Below are 23,324 nucleotides of genomic sequence, written 5' to 3' on the forward strand. Positions count from 1 at the left end.
ACTGTATGTAGAAACTGTTAAGTTAACTCTTCACGGCGCCCTTTAAAATGCAAATGTGCATATTAAAAATATAGAGCGACTCATTGTGGCTTTATTTTCTTTCTCAACTACGCAGTTAAAGGAAGGGTAAAATGAGTCAACGACTTTCACATTAGCCGGTGAAAGATTAGTTTGGTCGAGTGGAGAAATGAAGAATGTTTATACACACCATTAATACATACAGTATTCAAACTTCTGACCAACGTTTAAAAGTGTTGTAAATTATAAGAGAGATTTAAAGTCATCTTTCACTCATTTTATGTTTGCGTGTGCTGTCTGTGATCACGGGTATGTGGTTTTAACTTGTTTTGTGGGTCTGTGTCACTTCTGGTTCCCCAGGCCTCTATACAAGCGTGGTCATAAAATGTCTTTTTTTCGAGTGCAACTGTGGTAAGAGGAACACCTGTAATTCGATTCAGTGTTCTGAGCTAAGATGCCAATGGCATCTTTACAGCTCTTGGAATGAGGATGCACACCTAAATAGACACTTTGTGCATACGAGCGAAGCTAAACGCGCATATGCGTTTCCCACCCGGAGAGAGGCCATCTCCCGAAGCATGCGCATGGGCACCATTTTGGCTCTGCTCGCGTGTGTGTTTGCACAGGCCCTGCATGGTGGGGGATGGTACGGCGTGCAAGTGCCCTGAGGATTCCTGTTAACGTTTTAGTCATTCGCTAGCCTTCGGGCTGCCAGACACATTCAGTCGAAAAGCATTTGGGAGGCCCCAGGTCTTCTCAATGATTTACCATTTATTTGGACATCTGCAGAGAGCTTTTGCACCTCCAGCGATTTCTCTTGTTCTTTTTCTTCTCACCATTTCTCCTATTTACGCAAACGCACAGCCTGACCTCTGCTCCCATCTTGAAATTACCTTCGGCTGATTCACCAACAAACTATCTGCAACGCAGTCATCACACCTGCCCAATCGCCGTGCTCTAAATCATGTTCACTTCAGATCCCACCTAACTCATGCGGCGAGTGCTCTCTGGCCCTCTAAAATCTACCGCCCTGCTGACACCCAGCACATCTTTACCAGCTGGGCTCATCAATCCGACTGACAGCTGCCTGGTACCGTGCGTAGACCTGGATGGCATCCAGAAAACGAAACCAGGTTTTTTTCTCCTCTCTCTCTCTCTCTCTCTCTCTGAGATGTGACATCCACACCCTGCACAGAAAATACCCCCATGGAAGTGGCGTAAATACGCAGGGATATTTGACATTTGCCCCCAGTGGCAGTAGCAAAGAAATTTGTTGCACTTTTCTGTCACGCTAAGCCACAGCTGCCGGGTGTCCGAGAGTGGGATGCCGATCAATGACAGGTCTGAGTGCTGTGGGTGGGACTGCCTGTGTGGCATGTGATGGCCAGAGGCCTTCTGTCTTTTCGAAAAATTTCAAATTATTAGCCCCCGTCTCTCAAAACCTACGCTTCTCGCACAAACACAGCAGGCAAGCCGTAATTAGCAGAGAAACAGACAGACGGGATAATTGGCGGACAGTGTATGTTGTTCACTGCTCTGGTTCAAGTAGGGCTTGCCACATGAGTGTTTCACACTTCAACCGGACAAATAGCTTGAGGAAGCAAAGTACAGATGGATTTATTGGTCACCTCTGAGTCTTTTGTTTTGAAATGCCGACAGTAAATCTAAGCGTCAGCTTTAAAGAATGGAGTGTTGACACTTCTAGATAATTTTTCTTGTAAAGAATCGATTTTAATCAAAGTTGCTATTTCATAAGAAACCATCTTTGTTCCAAAACCACTCACACAGAAATGGACTCGAATTGGAACCCTAAACAAAAAGCCTAAAATGGAACGTCTGATGTGTTCTTGGAAAGGCGTCAGTAGAACAAACGGTTCCGACATTGTTTTCCTGGTATTAGAACATTCTGACCACATTTAAAATTCAATGCTACACAAACCCACTACATTCCTTCCAGTCAGTTCTTTTTGAAGAGCATTCACACTGCTTTTCGGTGGTAAATACGAGCTTGTCTTCTTCGACTGATGAAAGCAGAACGAGGAAGATAGAATGGGGGAGGTGAAGCTAGCATGGAGGGAAGGAGAAGCGGTGGGGGGATGCTGCGTTTGGACATGACATTGTAAAACCTACAGGCCTTTTATGACTTTTAGTGCCAAGGAGAATATACCACAACAAGGAGCTATCAGCTCACGTCACAAACTTGTCTCTCTTCCTCTGTTTATCTGTTTAACACTCTTTGGATATTTCGGTCTGTCCGAACTATGCATTTAGGATTCAGACTCTGTACGTAGCAGCATGTTGTTTGAGACATGTTTACAGCCAAACATTATGTCTTCCAATAAAAGTGTTTAGTGATCAAAGAACACTGGTAACTGTGGGACAATGATTAACATCACAAGAATGAGAAAGGAAGTATGAAGCGAAACTGGATTGGGTCCAGTTTGGAGTCTGGTGTGAACAGAATATTTCAGTATTGAGGGATGATATCAGTCTTGTAGTTCTCACCTTGGAAGATTGCTATGGAAATATATATATATATTTATTATTTAAGCAGGTCCAAATTCCTGGGAAACAGCTCATTTTAACTCCAGTGGGGGATAGTGTGCCGAAATGAAGAGAGCATTTATTATTTACTGAATAGGGAGCGTGCGTTTGCTTCCTGCTTGGCTGGCTGTTTCGTCAGGCTACAGACTGGCTCGATCCAAAGGGCAAGACCTTGGGTTTGGCTCTCAGTGCTGTCTGTTTACTATCCCTCCTCGTAAACCCCTTGCCGCGCCATTCAGCCACCCCTCAGGTACTCGATGAGGCTGCAGCAAGCCTCAGCCAGTCAGCACAGGGATGCCATTACCTGGAAGCAAGAACCATCAGGGAAAGCCATTAAAACAAGTAGACTGTGTTGCATGAACAGAGAGATGACTGTCATCGCTAACACTGCTATTGTGGTATAGTACATAAATTGAGTAATACTTTTTATTGCTTAAATTCGGACTAAATACAGTTTAGACAGACTGTAATACTTTTTATTGAGCTAATTTGGACTAAATACCTTACAGACACAAAAAAGTCAGACTTTTTTATTATAACAAAAGCTCACATTCCAAATATGTATATATTTACAAATAAAAGTGTTACATTAAATTATAGCTATTAATTTGATCAATTGAATGTATTACTATAATATATTATTCTACAGTCCTGTGGTATGTTTGCTCTGCATTGCATTGCATAAATAAATAAATAAATACAGAATGTATGAATCGTCTGCTATTGTTTCTTCATGTATTTCCAAGTATTGATAAAGTATTGACAAGCATGAGATCTGCTAACATGACCCAGCTAGCCATTCCCTCCTCCAAAACTCATGACAACTGTTTTTTTATGAAGTGCTCAAGTTACATTGCAATTACTGTAATTATGGCATGGCAATTTTCAGATTTTTACTGCGCATTTACATGTTTAAAATTCTTTGTGTCTAAGGAAACACCCATAAAGTTATATTAAAACATACACTGTATTGCTTGGTTGCTACTGACAAAAAAAAATGTACATAAGTTTGCCACTGTATTATCTATATCTGTCTTTTCCCAAATCTTTGCCAAAGTACAAGTTGGCTTAAATTCAAACACATATATAGATATATTACTACATTTAATTGTTAAAGTCTTATTGTACAATGAAATGTTTATCAGCATTAACTCATCCTCATGTCATTCCAAACCTACTTTCATTGAAGACAAATGGAAATTGGAGAGATATAAAAGTGAGCTCTCAAGTTTGTGAATGGGAGCAAAAAAATATTACAGTGTTGGGGATTCTTGAAGTAAAGTGTATTTTGAACTGAATGTTTTGTTTATATTGTTGATACTGCACTTATTTTAGACGATCATATTGATGTTTTCTTGTTCATGTAAATTAGGTTTTGTTATAATAAATTATTTAAGTCAAATATGAACAAAGTTGTGGCAGACTTAATGCTTAAAATTGTTTTCATGCATTGTGTTTATAAATGCAAAATAATTCCGTTAAATAATTGTATTTAATTTAAATGAGGTAAATTTACAAAAATGCGAGTTTTATAGTAAGTTACATAGCCTACCCGACGCATTGTTTTGTCGGATATTTGTTAGAAAGACAACTAAACGGTGTTTTTGTATATGTATGCTGTATCATAGGTTTATTAAATTAAATTAAATTAAATGTGTTGGATTAAAAATAAAATGATTTTGGTCGTAACGTCTGTTTTTACCGACTGATCCAGGTACACTTCATAGCTCATGCAGCCGTTGGCCTTCTTGTTCTCGCGGTACTTTGATGTCATATATCATTGCGACGCATTGGTGGCGCCCATTTCTTACCTGCATGCATCGGACAACTTCCAAAGGTGTGTGAATTTGCATACATAAGGTTTAACACGTGTTGACATGTAAACGAAAATGTATCGAGTGTATTTTGCATAATCTGTGAAAGGCCGTCAACATATACACACGCGTACCAGCGTGAAAAGTGAACTCGTTTAAATGATGGCACATTCTTCTCTAAGAAAGTGGCGAGAGGAACACACGAACGTTTAAAAAAAGTGATTTTTTCTTCAAAAAGCATCGATTGTTAGAGGAGCAGAACTTTCACATTAGTTATGCAAACAGAAAAACTGAGATTGATCTTGATGCCATAAAAACCTGCTGGGGAATGCACGACTCTAAGCGGAAATAGAAAGTTTAAACAAAGCATTGAGAAAACTACAAATCTTCTCAATTGTAAACCAGACCGAGGCCACTATAATGTTTTAATGAGCATGCGTTTTCTTATTTAGGCTTAAAGCTTTTCCTTCAGCGAGGTCCTCGTGTGTGCATTGCCATTTTTGTGTTCTGATTATTGTGTTGTGTAGATGATGAATGATATTTTTAAATCTTAACAACTGATTTAAACTGAATTTGTTATTAGTTAGGCTACACTTGCATTGTACCGCCAGCTATGGAATATTTAGACCTAATTTGTTGTTAAAAACATAGTCCTTTATATGTGGGTTGTGTATGAAAGCATAATAAAATTACCTTCACTACCGGTAATACATAATGATTTTCATATAGCCTATACCTTCATCCATTTTAGTTGTCTTCACTTGCAAATCATTGTGTGTGTCTTTACAACGTAATATCCAAATCAAAAGTTTTGCTTGTATATTGCAAATCACTATTGGAAACTCATGTTACATTAAAGGTGCCATAGAATAAAAAACTGTATATTTACCTAGGCATAGATGAATAAGAGCTCTGTACATGATGATGACATATTGTGAGCCTCAAACGCATTTGTTTCTTCATTTTTATGTAAAATTGTATGAAAACATTGCTGGAAAACAGGCCAAACTGAACATAACACAAATTTCGAGTCGAGATGTATGCCCCAACATTAAATTACATACAAAGTAATTAAAATGTTTACTAATGTGAGCTACTGACACAAGCGTCAGAGCAGAGCAAATAGAGCAGAGCGTGACATTATTATTCATGACCCATCCAAATAGGGCAAAAGTAGACCATTTCATTCAAAGGACAAATCATAGGGTTGTAAATTGACATGTATAAACGTTTCTGGATATTTTTTGCACTTAATAAATTTACATACTGTACCTTCTATGTAAATATCAAAAAACAATTAAACATATTATTTTAATGCATTCTTTGGCACCTTTAAAGGGGACATATTATGAGATTTTTTTTTTAGATGTAAACTAAATCTTTGGTGTCCCCAGAGTGCATAATTGAAGTTCTAGCTCAAAATACCACACAGATAATAAATTAAAGCATGTTAAAATTGCCACTTTGTAGGTCTGAACAAAAGTGTGCTGTTTAGGTGTGTCGTTTAAAATGCAAATAAGCGGATGAAGTGCAAACACTGATCACAATGATGGTGGTTTGTTGCAAGTGAAACTCAATTGTGCTGTGAATTATTTTCTCTCTCTCTCTTACTTTCTGTCCTAAATGGCTGTGCTGTGGTTGGATAGTGCAGATTAAGGGGGCGGTATTTTCCTATTCTGACATCACAATAGGAGCTCCAATGACCTATTTTTTCACATGCTTGCAGAAAATGTTTTTTTTTCACATTTTCTAGGTTGATAGAAGCACTGGGGACACAATTATAGCACTTACACATGGAAAAAGTCAGATTTTCATAATATGTCCCCTTTAAAGGTCATCGCTCTGCGTTATTATTGCGCTTAGGCGATTTTGGGGCTGGATTTGCATTTTTCTTAGGAGGAACGTGAAAGTGGGCATATAAAAAGTTTTTTTATTTATTTAGAAATTCTGCCTATTTGTGATCCTGCATATGAAAACCCAGCTATATTCATTTTATTTGTGACCTAAAATTATAAGAACATTCTGTGAAAATATAACAATGATATCTTTAATACTGACTGATTAAGACCAGGTCAAACATTGAAATTAATGTGCCATCAATAAGTGAAATTGATGTAATTAATCTAAATTATAATTAGATTATGAGACTTTAGCCAGGATGTTACAGGCAGGGTCACATTTATTTAGTAATTTTATTTTCCACTTAAACGGCAGCTCTTCACTCATAAAAATAAAGTCTCTATAAAGGTTTATTTGCAGTCATGCCACAGAAGAACCTTTCAATCATAAGTTCTTTTTTATAACCTGTATTACCTTTTTTCCACTACACAAACCTTTTGTGTAACTTCTGTGGAAGTTAAAAATTCTTTATTGAACCATACAGTCCAACAAAAAACATTTTTAGGAGTCTTTTTTAAGAGTGTTACCGTACATTATTCCCCGAGAAACGTATGTGATTGTGCACCGGTGGTCGAAGTTTTATTAATTACACAGGGTTTGCTGTATGCAGACTAGTCAATTATGGAAATCTATGTCTGGTTTTGACCATCCAACCCAGAGACACATAAAAACACGTCATGGTTATTTAATTAGAGGCTGCTTTAATGAGTTCCATCCCTGGGTCCCTATTTGCATACTGTCTCCTAAATAGTATTTGAAATTGTAATTATTACATCCCAGAATGTTGAAATTAGTCTCCCAAATTTTGTAAAAGTATAAAACAGAAATCCTACAGCATAGAAATGCTTACTACTTTAGTTTGCCTCTATATTTTTTGCAAAATATTTGCCAAAGCATGTTGACTTTAATAAAATGTTAACGTGCACCTATTTCATTGCTAAAAACAGCATTATTTTGTGTATTTGGTATAATACAATGTGTTTGCGTGGTTTATGGTTAAAAACACATTATTTCACACATACTGTACATTTTTGTAGCCCCAGATATACTGCTTTCCTGTAAAGCTTTGATTTCGGTCAAATCTCATTGATCTGATAAGCGTTGTGTCCCTGATTGGCCAGCTAATCTGTACATTGTGATTAGCCTGAATACCTCTGTCGTCAGCCGGAAATGTGACGCTCTTTACCATGTTTGAAAGATTTGCTCACAATGCAATGTTTTTAGAAGTTAACTTACAGGCTATGAATCAAAGCGGGAGGAATTATGATAATGTCGGTCTTGTTGCTTACAATCCGTGTGTTTGTTGTAGTCGAAGAATAGAAATTTATGTTGGAGACGATAGCTTGTGTCATCGTTTACTTTGGGGTATGTAACTTTTGCATATCGTTGACATGAACTAATCTAGGGATGGGACGATTATCGGTTTCACGATTAACCACGATAGAATGTCCTGACGGTTAGTATTATCATTTAAAATTTAATTATCATTACAACCGTGTTTGATTACCGTGATTTTAAAAACTCGTGGTAAATCCGGTCCAGCCAGAATCAGTTTGACGCAGGTACGCACATGCATAGTTTTTTTTGCACAAGAAGGCATTTAAGGGATAATGTATTGTATTCATTCACAGTTAACTTATTAGACAGATTTATTTTTTTTACAACAGAAATAATTTCAGGGACATGAAATATTAAATTGTGATTTAACAAAAATAAATCTTGTTCAAATGTTTTCAGTGTGTGTATAAATTATTTTTTAACATTTCTATCTCATTTTAACAAAACCATGATAATATTGATGATGGCGTTGGTCACTATAATTATGATATGAAATTTTTATACTATCCCTAACTAATGCACACGTACACAACAAAGGACATGTAAAATCGTGAATGGGACAATAGTTGCACTTTAAGACAGACTTCTGTATAGGAACTGTTATGTATAGATTCAACAGTTACATAAATATGTTTAATTGTTAAAGCCTTATTGTAAAATGCAAATTTTATAATCATTTACTCATCCTCATATCTTTAAAGCCCTATAGTACTTTATTACTTTAATAAAACACAAATGGGGTAGTGATCTGTCTAGATTAGGAATGTGTACAAAACTTGTTAAATGTGTTTCGTTGCAGTATACCCCTGGCCATATAATATTTAAGGTTTTATCAAAAACATATTCTTTATATGTGGGTTGTGTATAAAAATTACCTATACTCCCGATGATAATATAGTCACAACAACACAAATCATTGTATGTGTCTTTATAACGAGCGATATCCAAATCAGAATATATTGTTTATGTAAGTGGTAGTTATGGCAAATCACTGTGGGAAACCCAGGTTACATTAAAGCTTATTGCTCTGTGGTCGATTGCGCATAACCGATTTTGTGGCTGGATCTGCATGCCCAAAAACATGGTTATCACACATTTACAATAATAGAACCATGGTTAATTTTCATAATGACGTGCAGATTGATGCATGCTGCATCCCAATTTATACTATGCCCTAAATAGTAGTATATATCTTGTATATTTAAGTGTGTTGCAAAACAGTTTGGAAGTACTGGGACCAGGGATACAATTCACGTTTAACTGATATGCGAGGGTCAGTGTAATGCGTGCGCAAATTTCTTCATCACAATAGTATAAGCTTGTACTGTACACGCACCGACTGATTTTTGTAACCGCATGTCTGATGCATGCTTGAACAAGAGAATGTAGTATGTGGGCCAGGATAGTATTGCAATTTGTTGTAATGCACATACGTTTGAATGCACATGTATGGGTACGGGTCAAATTAAGTATACTTATATGAAGTATATGCAAGGCTGTGCATTCATCTGTGTGGGTACTCTTGTGTATGTAGAAAAAAAAATTATGTATACTTGGGCTCAACTCTTCCTATTACCTAGACCAGTGGTTCCCAAACTTTTTCAGCGTGCGGCCCCCCTTGTGTAAGGTACATTCCTTCGCGGCCCCCCAAAGAAAATTTGTGACAAAAAACTGTTCTAAAACTCAAAATTTTAATGAAAAAAACATTAAATTATACAAAAAAGTAGTGCTTTTGGTTATTAGCCTTATTTTTTTAGATGTAATTACACAGAATTCATGATAAATTAATGTATTTCATAAAATGTCATAAAACTGGGGCCCCGCTGGCACCATCTCGCGGCCCCCAGTTTGAAAACCACTGACCTAGACGACAGTGAGGGGTCAACAATCACACAAATTAAAACAAACTTCTCACATTGCTGCTTTTTTCATTTATTATTTCTTATGTAATATCAGACATTAGAGTTTTGGATCAGTACTTTTCATTGGGAATAATACCCCATTCTGGAGACTCATTTCAACATACAATTTGCGGCCGGTGACTTCTTTTTTCAAGGGCGCACGATGTGAAGTTCGTCACGACATGTATGTAGCCTGTCGTGTGTGGTTCGTAATTTCAAAATATGTTTTCGGTACGTAGAGTGAACCTATGTGCATCACGTGTCATGTCATGGGGGCTGTTTACACTTGGTATTAAGATGTGTTTTCATCGATCGGATCACAAGTGGACGAGAGAGACACATTACGTTTACACCTGGTATTTAAATTCATCTCTCTTGTCCACTTTCGACCGTTTCTGTGCTGAATACTATAAGGGGGTGGTCTGTGAGACGGTGGGCGAGTCTCTCTGCTGTCATTCAAACCCGAGCGGGAGTAATTATGAGTTTATATGGACGCAAACTAATATTATGTCGGAGTGCACTGCTTGTTTAGCAAGTAAACATGCTGCACAGTGTTTTGTACATGAGTATGTAAGAGCTTTCTTTGAATCTTCAGCGCAATTGATGAAATAGGATCGCGCAACTTTCACACGCTTTCAAAACGAAACTACGGAGATCAGCCGCTTAGTTTTATCAATGAAAGGCTAAAAATAGCGCTGTTCACCGAATGTTCACGACAGAAGTCAAAAAAAGACGTAAAACTTGTGTTTAATACCTCAGATTAGATAAGGCGGTCGCGTGTGGCTGTTCGAACGCATTCAACCACATGTGCGTTCCGCAACTCCAAAGCGATCCGATCGAAAGTGGTTTCGACCACCTCTGGATGTGGTTGAAAGTGGTCGAAAGTGAACGAGCTCAAAACGTTTTGAACACCGTTTACACCTGGCATTAACGTCGTCCACTTGTGATCCGATCGACGAAAACACATGTTAATGCCAAGTGTAAACAGCCTGATAAGTGTCTGCTGCAGATGCGTCTCAAGGGTTAATGATAAAAGAGACGCTCGCGTTTGCCAGATACTCACATAATCTCATGCGTAATCAGAGTTTACTGTTAAGGAAGTGTCTTGCGTGTATTTTGTGATCGTGAATGTCTCTTTTATCATAAACAGTTTTGACGCGTGTGCAGCAGGCACTTATTTTGACAAAACACGTGATGCACATGGTTTACATGACGCAACAAAACATATTTTGAATTTGCGCCCCTCGAAAGAGCAGTCACTGTTGACGAATACTGAGTAAAGAAAAGCTGAAATGCATGTCAAGTTACATTTTGATGTGTAATTTTTAATGATCACTATCTTGGCAACAACGGTTAATTCTGTTTCACATTAGTATGCCTCAGTACTAGCATACAATTGTGCTATACATGCATGAAATGCGAATACTTTTCCATAACAAGAACAGTGCAAACATTTAGGTCGTAGTGTACAGGCAAACTGGGACGTAGAACATGTTTCTCTAGAGAGACTGAACTTTAAGTGAAAGGGGGAGCAGTGACATCAGTGACATTAACTGGAACCAGATGCAGCGTAATTAAGAGAAGAGCAATGCTGTAATGGAAACTGAGTTGGTGCTTAAACGCAGGTGTCAAAGTTGTAGGGATGATACACAGGGAAGACTCAGGGTAAAGAGGTATACAGAGAAGATATCACACACCAAGTTCCCTCCGATGGGCCTGGCTCAAGAGAAACATTTTTTCCCTATTCGGTCATGACTGGAGACCAGAAGCTTAGCTTGAGTACTTAAGCAATGTGCCTTGGTTTTGAGGCCTGGCCTTTACCACTGGCGGCACGAACCAAGCTAATTTGTTCAAAAGCTTACGGTGTCTGTTTTGCATGTCTTTTACTAATAAAATAACAATTACACATAGCACGCAAATAACAGTTGTTGTTTGGTAAACCATGAATGGGGACTAAAAAGAAGTGGGACAGACATGGCTGTGGGTTGTGATTGTGTAAAGACTGCAAAGGATGCTGGAAAGGACGATGTGTAGAATGAGTAACACTAGCAGACTGATATTGCTTTGTGGTGAAAGCTGCTGCTGGTTGTAGCCAATACTCCTTTCTGATGCAGTAAAACAATGTCTTGAAATGCTTGGTTTAGCTGATATCCATGCATTAACAGGTCTCAACGCAAAAAAAATGTATACTGGCCCCACCAAAAAAAGATTTCAGTGTCTAATTGTACACATATACACTTTTTTATCATTGTTAAGACAATAGACCTTTCTCACAACTTCCGTATTTATGAACGGAATTACGCAATCGTCGCGGAAATCTACTTCCTCCGCAGTCAAGGCAATGTAAAAAGCCGTATCTGTTCCATTAATTCCCTGTTGATGGTGAAGTTAGACAGAAATGGATTCAGGCTATCCGGCGAGATTAAGGACCTAACTTCACCATAAGAAAGGGGAGCACTTATGCAGCAGACACTTCACTAAAGATGACTATATTTTAGGGCTCACTGGTCGCCGCTTGCAACCAAATGCTGTCTCTACCCTTTTTTCTTGGAATGAGTTCACCCCGACACACAAACATACGATCACAGACATTACCAGACAAAAATCTTAACTGATAATGAAAGCATCCGGCTAACGTTATTGTTGCTACACACAAGATGTTCACTTGGACAATCATAGGCAGTAATTGAAGGTAATTGGTACCATAATCCTTCATTCAAAGCAAAATATAATGTTTTAGTAAGGTAGTCTATATCATCTACTATACATACATTATGTGTAAGTGGACACGCTAATAATGTGTCATTTTAGTTAACAGTTCAGTAACAGTTAGACTTGCTCTCTACTTATGGAAAATTCTTCATGGAAAAAGTTTTCCTCCATTAGTCGTGTCACATCAGCAAATGTAATATTTGGCAAATCCGTTAAAGCAACACCAAAGAGGTTTTTTTACCTTAAAATAACGTTTCCAAAAAAGTTTCAGTGGTTCATCCACTCAAAACAGGGTGAATGGCACTTTCACATTCGCTTTGCAGCCCTCTATCGGCCAAAACCGCACTAAAGAAGTTTCCAACCGTCGGGTAGTGGTCCTGTAGTTTGAGTGAAAACTACAAAAACTTGCTTTACGGCAGACCTACAATCCAATCAGAGCCAGCTATGCTGCAGTATTTACGACGGTGGTAATGAACAATTGCGCTTCTAACCTGTAGGGGGAGCAAAGAGCAATAAGTCTTTAGTGTTGCTTTAACGAAGTTTTGTAGACTCTTTGATCCATTTTAAACTTGCCCGGGTTTATGTTTTTCTAGCGTGTTTACGCTTGACAGGAACTCCGCTTTCATGACGATTACGTATTTCCGGTTACTGTGAGATAGGTCTATTGGCAATTTGAAATGTAAACTCTAATTCCAAAAATTCACAATACTCTCATCGGGGTCAATAGTTCCAGGTAAATCAGAAATGGAGAACTCATATCAAAGAAAACTTGTTGTAAAGAAGATAATAAACCAATATTCATAAAACAGTGTTATTAATATGCTGTGTTGATGTCTTTATGCGCTTAAAATGTATGTGTCATTCATTCAGGGGTGTTCACTGATATGCTCACACAAAAATCGCTGCAAAAGACGCATTCCAACAGGTTTTATCGTAGTTTTGTCCAACTCCATTGACTTGTTTAAGATTTGCTGTGAGGTACGGTATTACTCCGCGCCGGGAACATTGTTTGTATTCTTGCAATTGGCAAAGGTGGATTATCGCCACCCACTGGGCTGGAGTGTCTATTATTCAAGCTCTCAGCGGAAGAATGTACAGGTGGGAGGCGTTTGGATAAATAGGTCCACAAGTTAACAACGAATGGTAAAACACCTGTTGGAAGGCGTCTTTTGCAGCGGTTTTTGTGTGGGCGTATCGGTGAGCGCCCCTGGCCACTCGGTGAGTTTCATGTCTTTGTGGGCGGGGGTTTAATGCATTTTGGGAACGATTGTTCCAGTGCACCTATACACACATTGTAGAGGTGGGAGGTGAAACAACAAACACCCGAAGGTTCTCGGGGCACCCGCGTGTGTCGAAATTTCGGTCAAAACCGTTCTGTTTCATCGTAAACAATCTGAAAACAGGGCTTTAAGTGTACAATACCGAACTTGTTCTTTAAGTTCAGTGGACCAGATGAAGGGTTATCGGCAACCCTGTTAGTCAACATGCGCGCAGTGCTTTCGACTTTTCTCATGAACTTTGAGGTTTTGTTTACAGTAGTTGCCTGTTCCAAAGAGAAAAGGCTCCAGACGTGTCTGCTTTACCTGGAAACTGATGACGAACTGTGCAAAACATTGCATCGTTTTTTTACCCAAGTAAATATCTGCTTTCAAGATGTTAAAAAAAAATTGCTACTATAACATGGCTGCAGCAGACGTTGTGCTATTACGCACTGCCCAAAAATAGTTCCCTTGGTTACTTTTAATAGCATGGGACTATTTTCAGACGCTGCGTAATATCATTGCGCCTCATGCAGCCATGTTACTGCAGCAAAGTCCTTAATTATTACGCCAGAATGAGTGTATGGTTCCTAGCCATATATGCCTAGAAAATCACAACTTTTTAATTTTTTTTTCATTTTTAATTTTCCGTCGGTCTTAGTACACGATGTAACTACAGAAGAGTCAAGTTTTAAATAGGAAAAATATTGAAACTCTTTGGTCATTGTTAGCGTGATGATAATGGTCTGATCAGATTCAATGGATTGTTCTAAGCTATGCTAAAAGTGGTACCGCCAGACCGGAGATCGGCTGAATGGATTCCAACACGGTTGAAATCAAATGTTTAATTCTAGGGGAGCTGGAAAATTAGCATATTTTCCAAAAAAGGGGAGTGTCCCTTTAAAGGGGGTGAAGCAACTTTCTGATATTGCATGTCCTGTCATGATTTTTTATTTATATAGAAAGCAAAGGGTGCAAATAAGAATCAGAATTTTAATAAGTACTGACTCTGTTTCTTTACTAAAAATAATTCTGTATCAGTTTGTGATGTGATTATTTGATGTTTATCTTTATCGTACAGTCAAATGTTAAATCTAACATGATATGTAAATGCCTCCTGTAGTTCTTTTATCATGCAAATCAATGGTATTCTGTGGTCAGTAAGCATCAAGTACATTTGCACATTTGGCAGATGTTTTCATCAAAATCGACTTGGGTAGCGTGCACACCAAAGCTTTTACGCCGCGGCCGGCTTATGTTTTCAATTGTTTCCAATAGAAGCACAGCGCTTTTCAAAAAAGCCGGCAGCTAGCATTTTTGGGGTTTTTCAGTGCAGAGAGCTGAAAAATATTCAACTTTGGGTGAAAAGCTCAGCTCCTCATTGTCAGTTCTCACACGGCCATCCAATCACAGTGGAGGAGGGGTGGGATAAACATCACAACAACCAATCAGCGAATCGTTCAATGACTGATAAACAAAGCAGAAGTATCACAGCAACCAAAGCGCTCAGCTGAAAAAAGGCTGGCAGTCGGCTGAAAAAAGACTGGCAGTCGGCGTATGCCTGGCATTTTCAGTCGTGTAAAAAAGCTTTGTTGTGCACACCCCTTTACAGTGCATTTAAGGTATTCAAGGTTTTACTATGTGTTCCCTGGAAAAAGCAAACCCATAACCATAAATAATTATTATATAGGCTGGGGAGTAACACAAACTTGTTCTTAACTGGTATGAATTTCTTTGTTCTGCTGAACACAAAGAAACATATTTTGAGCGATGTTTGTAGCCAAACTGTCTTTTAGCACCATTGACTTCCATAGTATTTTTCTTTTCTACTTTGAAAGTTAAAGGTGGTACTGTTTTCTGCTTGAGAACAAATTTCTTCTTTTGTGTTCAGCAAAACGAAGAAATGCAAACAGGTTAGGAAGGGTGAGTAAATGATGACAGAATTTACATTTTTGTGTGAACTAGACCTTTAATAGGCATATACATAATATACATTCAGGTTTCTCTAATATTTTTTTTGAAAAGTACTGTTATATTTGGTAAACATGGGATCACTTGGTAGGGGGGAGTGGGATAAGTTATCACATGGGTAAGTTGTCACACTGTTCATAACTCCAACACTAGAGGCTCTCAAAAATCAAATAGCCACTTTGTGTGATGACTTTTATACTGACAATATTGACTATAGTCAATTTTGTGTTCAAGATCGCTCTAATCTGACATTATTACAATATTTTTATTTTTTGTCTTAAAAAGTAAAACATTGCACTTTAAATTTTATGCAATACAACTTTTGTTTTAACTTTGCACAAATAGAGGAGCAAATAATGTGTTTTTTAATATTTTAGCTGACGTGCTATGTTGAGCTAACCCTGAGATTTAACCAACATTAGCACACATGTTTGGGGCAAGTTGTCTCAATGGGGCAAGTCTTCACATGCTTTCCACACTGGAAATAGTTAACACCAGGTTAGGCTAAACCCCGGGTTAACGTAACCTGGGTTATCTGTTTCACGTTTCAGCCTATTCGTACTTAACCAGGGGAAACACTAGAGATAACACTGGGTATTCAATTACTTCTTTGTGATAACGAATCACATATTTGAAAACTGCAATACATTTTTTTGCTAGAAGTACAATTAAAAGGTGTAAAAAGTGAAAATATACATTTATTTACACTAAATTTGTGCTCCAGCCGCTTTCGGCCACCATTTTATTTTCTAGAACTCGACCAGACTCCACCAATCACATTCTCCATGCGCGCACACGCATATAATTGTGGGACAAGATCTCAGGAGTCAGGAAGTAAACCTAACATTGGATTCGTCTACCCAGTCTCACGAAGTTTCGTTTTCGTGTGATTATCACGTATTGGTTACTCAACTGCTTTTTCCTATTTTTAAACCATTGTCGTTTCGGTTTAGGGTTAGATTTGGTGCTTGCATTAGAATGTCACTTTATATATTGGTTTATACTATTTTTTTTAAAATGTCGCCTGGCGTTAGGGTTAGAGTTGGGTTTGGTTAGGGATGTCATTTTATGTAAATCTAACCCTAAACCGAAGCGACAATGGTAAGAAAATAGGACAAAACAGTCGAGTAACCAATACGTGATAATCACACGAAAACAGGAATTCGTTATACGATCACGAAAAAACACGAATTTCGTGATAATAGCATGAAAAAAGAATCAAAAAAATACGTGACTATATAACGAAATTTCGTGAGACTGGGCTGGGATTCGTACATGCCTTGATGCCTTCCTGCCTTGGAATGCTGCCGCAGAAGGCAGCAATTTAAAGTTTTCGAACGCAGCCATTATCAAGCGTGTTTAATTGGCATCATAACGTTCTAATCCTGCTTTGTTTTACACTGCTTGCGTTTGGCACCACAATAGGAGGTTTACCCCACAAAAGCAGGGCTAGCAGGATTTCATAACCCTGGGTTAATTTCAGGAATAACCCTGCTTCTAAATTACAAGTGTGAAACGATCCTAGGGTTAAAATCAGGGTTTAGAACAATGATAATCCAGGGTTAAGGGAAAAGGGTTAATATTTCCAGTTATGGTTTGAATTTAAAAATTAAATTCAATAATCACAATTAAGTTGTTCTTTTTAGATAATCTAGTGTGATAACTTACTCGCCGATGGGGCAAATTGTCACAAGTAAACCATTCTCTATTCAACAGTCTACAACTCTGCAATGAGATAAGATATGAAAGTGTAATGAATACAACATATGTGCCCAAGACTTCCTTCTTTTATTTGGTAAAAGGTATAACCATTGTGTTGTATGGTGCTCAGTAAATTGTAGGCAGTATGAAAAGTGTGACAACTTACCCCGCTCTCCTCTACACACTCTAAAATAGAATTTTTTTTACCTATAATGGGTAAATATTGGACAGAACATACCGCTGGGTTAAAATTGACCTAATGCTGGGTTTTTATACTCCATGATTGCAAAACAACAAACCTAACATTGGGTAATTTTTAACCCAGCATGCACAGATTCATTGTATTAACTCAATTAAATTGTGGGCAGGATTTTCATCCAATATGAATGTGTACCCCTAACTCATAAAAAACTGCTTTACACAATAAAAAATATTGAGTTTGTCCAACTCAATTTAAAGTGAAGTTGCCTCAACTCAATTTAGCATAGTTTTAATAACTTGTAGTTTCAATAACTCAATGTAGTGTAGTCTGAATAACTCAATTCAGTTATTTTATATAAAAAGTTTTTATATCATACTAATTAGCATAAGCACATGTTAGCATGCTAAGAATAATAACAGTAAGTGCTCATTGAGATAAATACGTCACATCCACAACTTAACCACAAGCGCCACTCTTCTGCACGATGGTAACCAAATAACAATTAAAAAAAATATTACACAAACGCTTCTAAATCAATAAGATAAACGAACATTAAACACTATTAAGTCTTTCTCTTTACCTAAAAATGCATAAAATATCACTTAATTAAAAAAATTACTCTCCAAAAAAAGTTGCATGCAAAGCATGCTGGGAAATACAGCAACAAACAGCAACAAAAATCATTCATGTGGTCCCAACATAAAATGATTAAGTGGACTGAACATGATAAAATTAGGTTGAAATAAAAAAAAGTTATTATTTTTCCAGAACCCAAACTCAAACTAATTGTGTTAACGCAATTAAAATGAAATTAATAAATTATAGTATATTCATTTTGTGTTAGACTAATTAAATATATATACTTACTGCTCTTAAATTAATTCAACACAATTTTAATGTGTCATTTCTAAGAAGGGCTTGAATAATTTTTTTTTGAGTGATGGGGTAATTTTTAACCCATCATGTAATATTTGCCCGCTATTGGTCAAATATAACCCAGCCATTTTTAGAGTGCAGTGAATTTTTTTGTCCTGTCGATAAGAGCAGATTTCTAATTGCATTTCTGGATTTACGCTATTTCTGTTTTTATGCTTTTTTGCCAGCAGCTTTAAAAGTTTCTGATGATCAATAAAATGCATGCCGTCCATATCGCTTTAAGCTGTAAGCTTCCTGTTTTTCAGTTGCTTTTACAAAATTTGGTACCTTACACTTTCAAATAAAAATGGTATAGCTTGTCATAGGGGCTACATATCTGTACTCCTAGTGTGCTTTCTCATTCATCTTCAGGGGTTTACAGCAGGTGTTTGTTTTGATGGTGCTGTCTTATTGACAAGTTAAAGTGAAAATTATTCTAAAAAAGTTTTCTTCTGACAGTGACTGGCTGCCAAATCCACACACAGGTGATCCATGCTCACTGTCACCCCTCATCTTTTGGAAACATGTTTTTCTTTCCACAAGGTATTTGTTCTAGAGGTCAGTTTAGTCACTAGCCAGACCATTAAACAAGTACAAGTCAGAAGTTAACTTCAGTCCAGGTGTGTAACCACGGCAACGCTTGATAAAAATGCTTGTGCAAATAATAAAAAAGCAAGTTTTATGTAAATAGGATTGAAGAGGTTTTCTTGTCATGTAACATGTCTGCATTTTCCTGCTTAGACAGTAATATATCTATTTGGTGTAGATATATACAGTAAATCTACCAAGTTAGCTGTTTAGACCTCAGGCCTTCTAGCAGTCAATTTATTAAGATTTCAGGACTTTTGTGCGTTCTGTAGACTTTCCCAAAGGTGTAACTAGTTGTAGAGCATTAAACTTTACAGTCATTTTGTTTCTACGACATTTTCATCCATCTGTAATTCATAAATCATTTATCCAAGTACTATTCAAGTTATTGTTGCAATTCCATTCTTTCTTTGTGGCTTTTATCTAAATCGACCTAAAAGCCCATCCAATGCTGTAAAAATTGTTGCTGCCTTACAGTAAAGTCTCCCTGTGGTTTTTGTTGTTAATATGTCTATGTGGTGTTTTTAATATGCTTTAAGACAAATCATGTCCAAACTCACCATTCAACACCATTGCTGAGTATTTTCTCCATAAATTTAAAGTTTTCATTCCCGCTGTTTAAAATCACCTTGGTTTCCTATGCCACATACATGTAACCAATCACATCATCACAAAATAGTGGAGGCAGGGACTCATTTGCATATTCATAAATCTACATTCACCAAAAGAGGCAAGGGTGTCGAGTTACATTCAAGCTTTTTTAAAGCATGAAGAAATCACATGAAAAATGCTTATATATGCTATTACGAACAAGTTGAAATTGCATAGCTTAATTTGATAAGTTTAAGTAATGTAAAACCTATTGTAGTCTTCCTTAAACTGCTGCTGACTAAAAACTGTTCAATGTAGCTGCAGCTGAGCACCAGTAAGAGGTCTGTTTTTAAAACAGAAACTTGTTTTCTTTGTAGTGCATAACCTTTATCTCTAAAACAAGCTATAGAATAAGTTAGGGGTGTGAATCTTTTTTTTGTAGACAGTGAATCAAATTGATTCACAATTACTATTTACATTTGGCAAATTCTTTTATTTGAAAGTGACTTATAGTGCATTACAAGTTATATATTTTTATCAGCATTTGTGTTCCCCCGGGTTCGAACCCATGACCTTTTACACTGCTGATGCAATGATCTTACACTGAGCTATACACGAGCAATAGGTGAATGCACTTTCAGAAATAATGATACAAAAGCTGTCACTGGGGCAGATACCCTTTGGCAAGAGTGCATATTTGTACCTCAAAGGTACATATTGGTACCAAATGTATATCTGCTCCCAAATGGTACATATTAGAGCCTTTTTAAACCTTTACAATAAAATCTAGTTTCCAGCCTTTTTTCAACCTTTTTATTCAATAATTTTTTTCAATAAATTGACAGCTAAAGGGTAACAAAATAGTATTGCATGTCCATGTTAATCAGTGCAATGTTGTCTTTAAACTATTTCAGACAGAGATCTTGCTTTATTGAAACAAAATTTGATGATGTGCGGAGAACTGGACCTAAAAATTATTTTGGACTGCAGGCTATCAGCACATCTGCACCCATAGCATCAGATGTTGGGTTAGTTGCTCACTGTCTGTACTCTGTATAGTGCACATGTGTCCATGTGTCTTTATTATCGAAGATGTCTACAGCTTGTACTTCAAAGGTACCATGTTATTGTATTAAAGTATATTACTGTGGTGTTAGGCACATTTTAGGGTTTACACTTTTAACTGCTAATATTAACAGAGAGATGTTTCTTAAGTACCGAATTGGCACATTTTAAAAAAATAGCTTATATTTATCTTTAAATAAATAAAATAGAAACATTTGTTTTAAGTAGTAATTTTGTACAATATTAAATATATTTTGACCATGGTGGATATTTATTTCATAAACAATATTTGAATTGATTCCATAATGAAAAGTAACGTCTTCAGTAATTCTATTATTCTGACCATTGATTCGTACATTCTGAGAGGACATGGCAATATTATATTTTAACTTCTTTTCTTGGCGTTTTCTTTTTTTAATCCAAAGGGTTTATTTGTTTCCTCTTGAAAAGTGTCAATAATATGGCATTATAAAAATATTGCTCTGTTGTGCGTGCAGCTGGACATAGCAACAGAGTTTCAACCAATGAAATGTATTTGGGGTGGGCAGTTGCAGAGGTTGTCTGATCAATGACAGACGGGGTGAGTGTTCAGGAAACTGTTTAAAATTCCATTCGTGTTTCATTTGGTCTGTTTTTGGCACAGAAATGGCACTTCTCCTCATTTAGGAAGCTATGCAAATCAGCATTAGCCTTCATGCTTATAGGTAAAAATGACTGAATTCAAAGAAAAGTTGTGTTCCCAACCATCCTTATGGTAAAGAGACACTAAACAAGATTTTATAAGATTTTGGCCATGGTTGTGTCCTAGCCACAACCAAATCATTGTCTAGCATGATCTGGTGCATGCTGTTATTGTCCCAACACATTAATGTTCTGTCTAGCAATCTCGATCTAGATGACTTGTGTATAAATCCTTAGACCACAGTACCGGTTTGTCCCTGAGATCTTTTCCTGATATTAAAAAAGTCAATTGATGGACAAGTGGTCTTAAGCCTCTTGGTAGTTTAAAATGTTGAAGTTTTATATACTTCCTATAATGAAGCATTCCATAAGGATTAAGTACTAATGTGTGACATTCTTATACGTGATTCAAGTAACCCAGCCAGTGTGTGACACTAGATTTAAAGCAATGCATTGCATGTAGTAAATCCTCCTTATTGTTATAAAACTGCATTCTTACACTTCCACATACTAACAATTACACTTTCATAACATGGGTGGTGTCACAGCAATACTCAAGAACATGTTTATCGTTATTATTTTTAACGATGCCTCCTAATAATTCTGAATCATTTTGGTTTTGAAAAGTGTACACACGTTTTTTTGTATTGCAATATTATAAAGAAGTAGATATATATAATTTACACTGTACATGGGTTATTGATCTTGGCAGGTATATTGTTCATCGAGTGGCTATAGTGAGATACATCCACACAACTTTTTAAATGAATATTTTATCTTTATTTTCTAGTCTGCTACACCTTTCAGACTTTCCCAATTCATCGCATCTGAGCTCTTACAGTGAACCCATAACCTACTTATTGTCAATTGTTCATTATATTATTGCATTGGACAGTCAAGTTAAGTCCTTTCAGGCATTAATATCTTGCTCATGCAGATTATTTTACAACAGCGGAATGCGTTATTTCTTTTTTTAAAGACAGTATTAATTAAAGACACCGAGTGTGCTTTTTGTTGACAAATCACAACTCTTCACCTTTTTTTTTTTGACTCTTCATAAAATCCCACGCAGGATAAAATTTTGCCAATGCGGTTTTTCAATGCCTCTTAACCGTTCTGGATATAATAAAAAGGTTTAATTTCAAATTACATTTGGTTTGAATTTACTTTGCATTTATAGTGGGTTTGACTAACAAAACAACTTTAATCCAAACAAGAATAGGTCTTTTAATAAACCAATTAAATCAGTAAAACCAATCGGAGGACTGGAGGCACTTTCATTTAGTAGGCATAGTTAAAATGTTTATTTGCAACTCACAGTGCAATGGCTATATCTAATGACACCCTCCACGCATTTATGCATCGCACTAACTATTGAAAATGTTTGAAACAGATTCTCATTTGATATTGCGAATTATCGATTTTGTGAAATTGTCAAAATAGATTTTGAAAAACGCATTTTGAATAAGGCGTTCTTGCGCACAAATTAAATTAAACTTTATCTCAAAATGCTTTTACTGTTTCTCAGCGAATATTATTTAACGTCTTATTTAGATGCCTTGTACAGTAGTTAATGTGTGCACCTTTGTGTTATATGCACGCATACGTACATCATACATACGGATTTATATTTACACATTGTGACATTAATTGTTTTATTTCAATAGATTATTTCAAATGTGTTTTACGTAGCTCTCCAGATTTTTTCCTAAAGTATAATAAAGTTCTTAACTATAACTTTCTATAGAATATTATTCTAGCCTCTTTATGCTGAAATTAAAATCTAAAGCACGAAAACAAAAGAAAATAAATACACTTCACTGAGAGATGTTTTAAAAGTCTGTAATATTTAAAAATTCTGGTTTTGCAATAGAAAACGTGAGTTTTTAAAAGCTTCGTATTTGGAATTTTAAAATGTTGTGAACCAGAGTATGATCTCTTCATGTTTTAGTTTTAAACCGCTTTAATACGTCTGTTTTGTTGCAACTGTTAGTTACTTGAGGCAATAATTTATATATGCGCGCACACAATCACAAACATCGTCTAAAGTAATGTTCTGGATGTTGATGCCCGTGCAATTTAAAGAGATTAGTGAAAGAAAAAAATGGTCGTACATTGACTTTAA

The 23,324-nt window shown here is 36.6% G+C and overlaps 1 protein-coding gene across 1 annotated transcript in view; it reads left to right on the forward strand.

Annotated features, from left to right (window-relative positions):
- The window catches only part of hoxc13a (homeobox C13a), a 90,127-nt gene that overhangs the window by 55,001 nt on the left and 11,802 nt on the right, over positions 1 to 23,324 (forward strand). The gene's annotated exons all lie outside the window — the stretch shown is intronic.

The sequence above is a fragment of the Misgurnus anguillicaudatus genome, chromosome 13 (genome assembly GCF_027580225.2).
Source record: "Misgurnus anguillicaudatus chromosome 13, ASM2758022v2, whole genome shotgun sequence".
Taxonomy (NCBI): domain Eukaryota; kingdom Metazoa; phylum Chordata; class Actinopteri; order Cypriniformes; family Cobitidae; genus Misgurnus; species Misgurnus anguillicaudatus.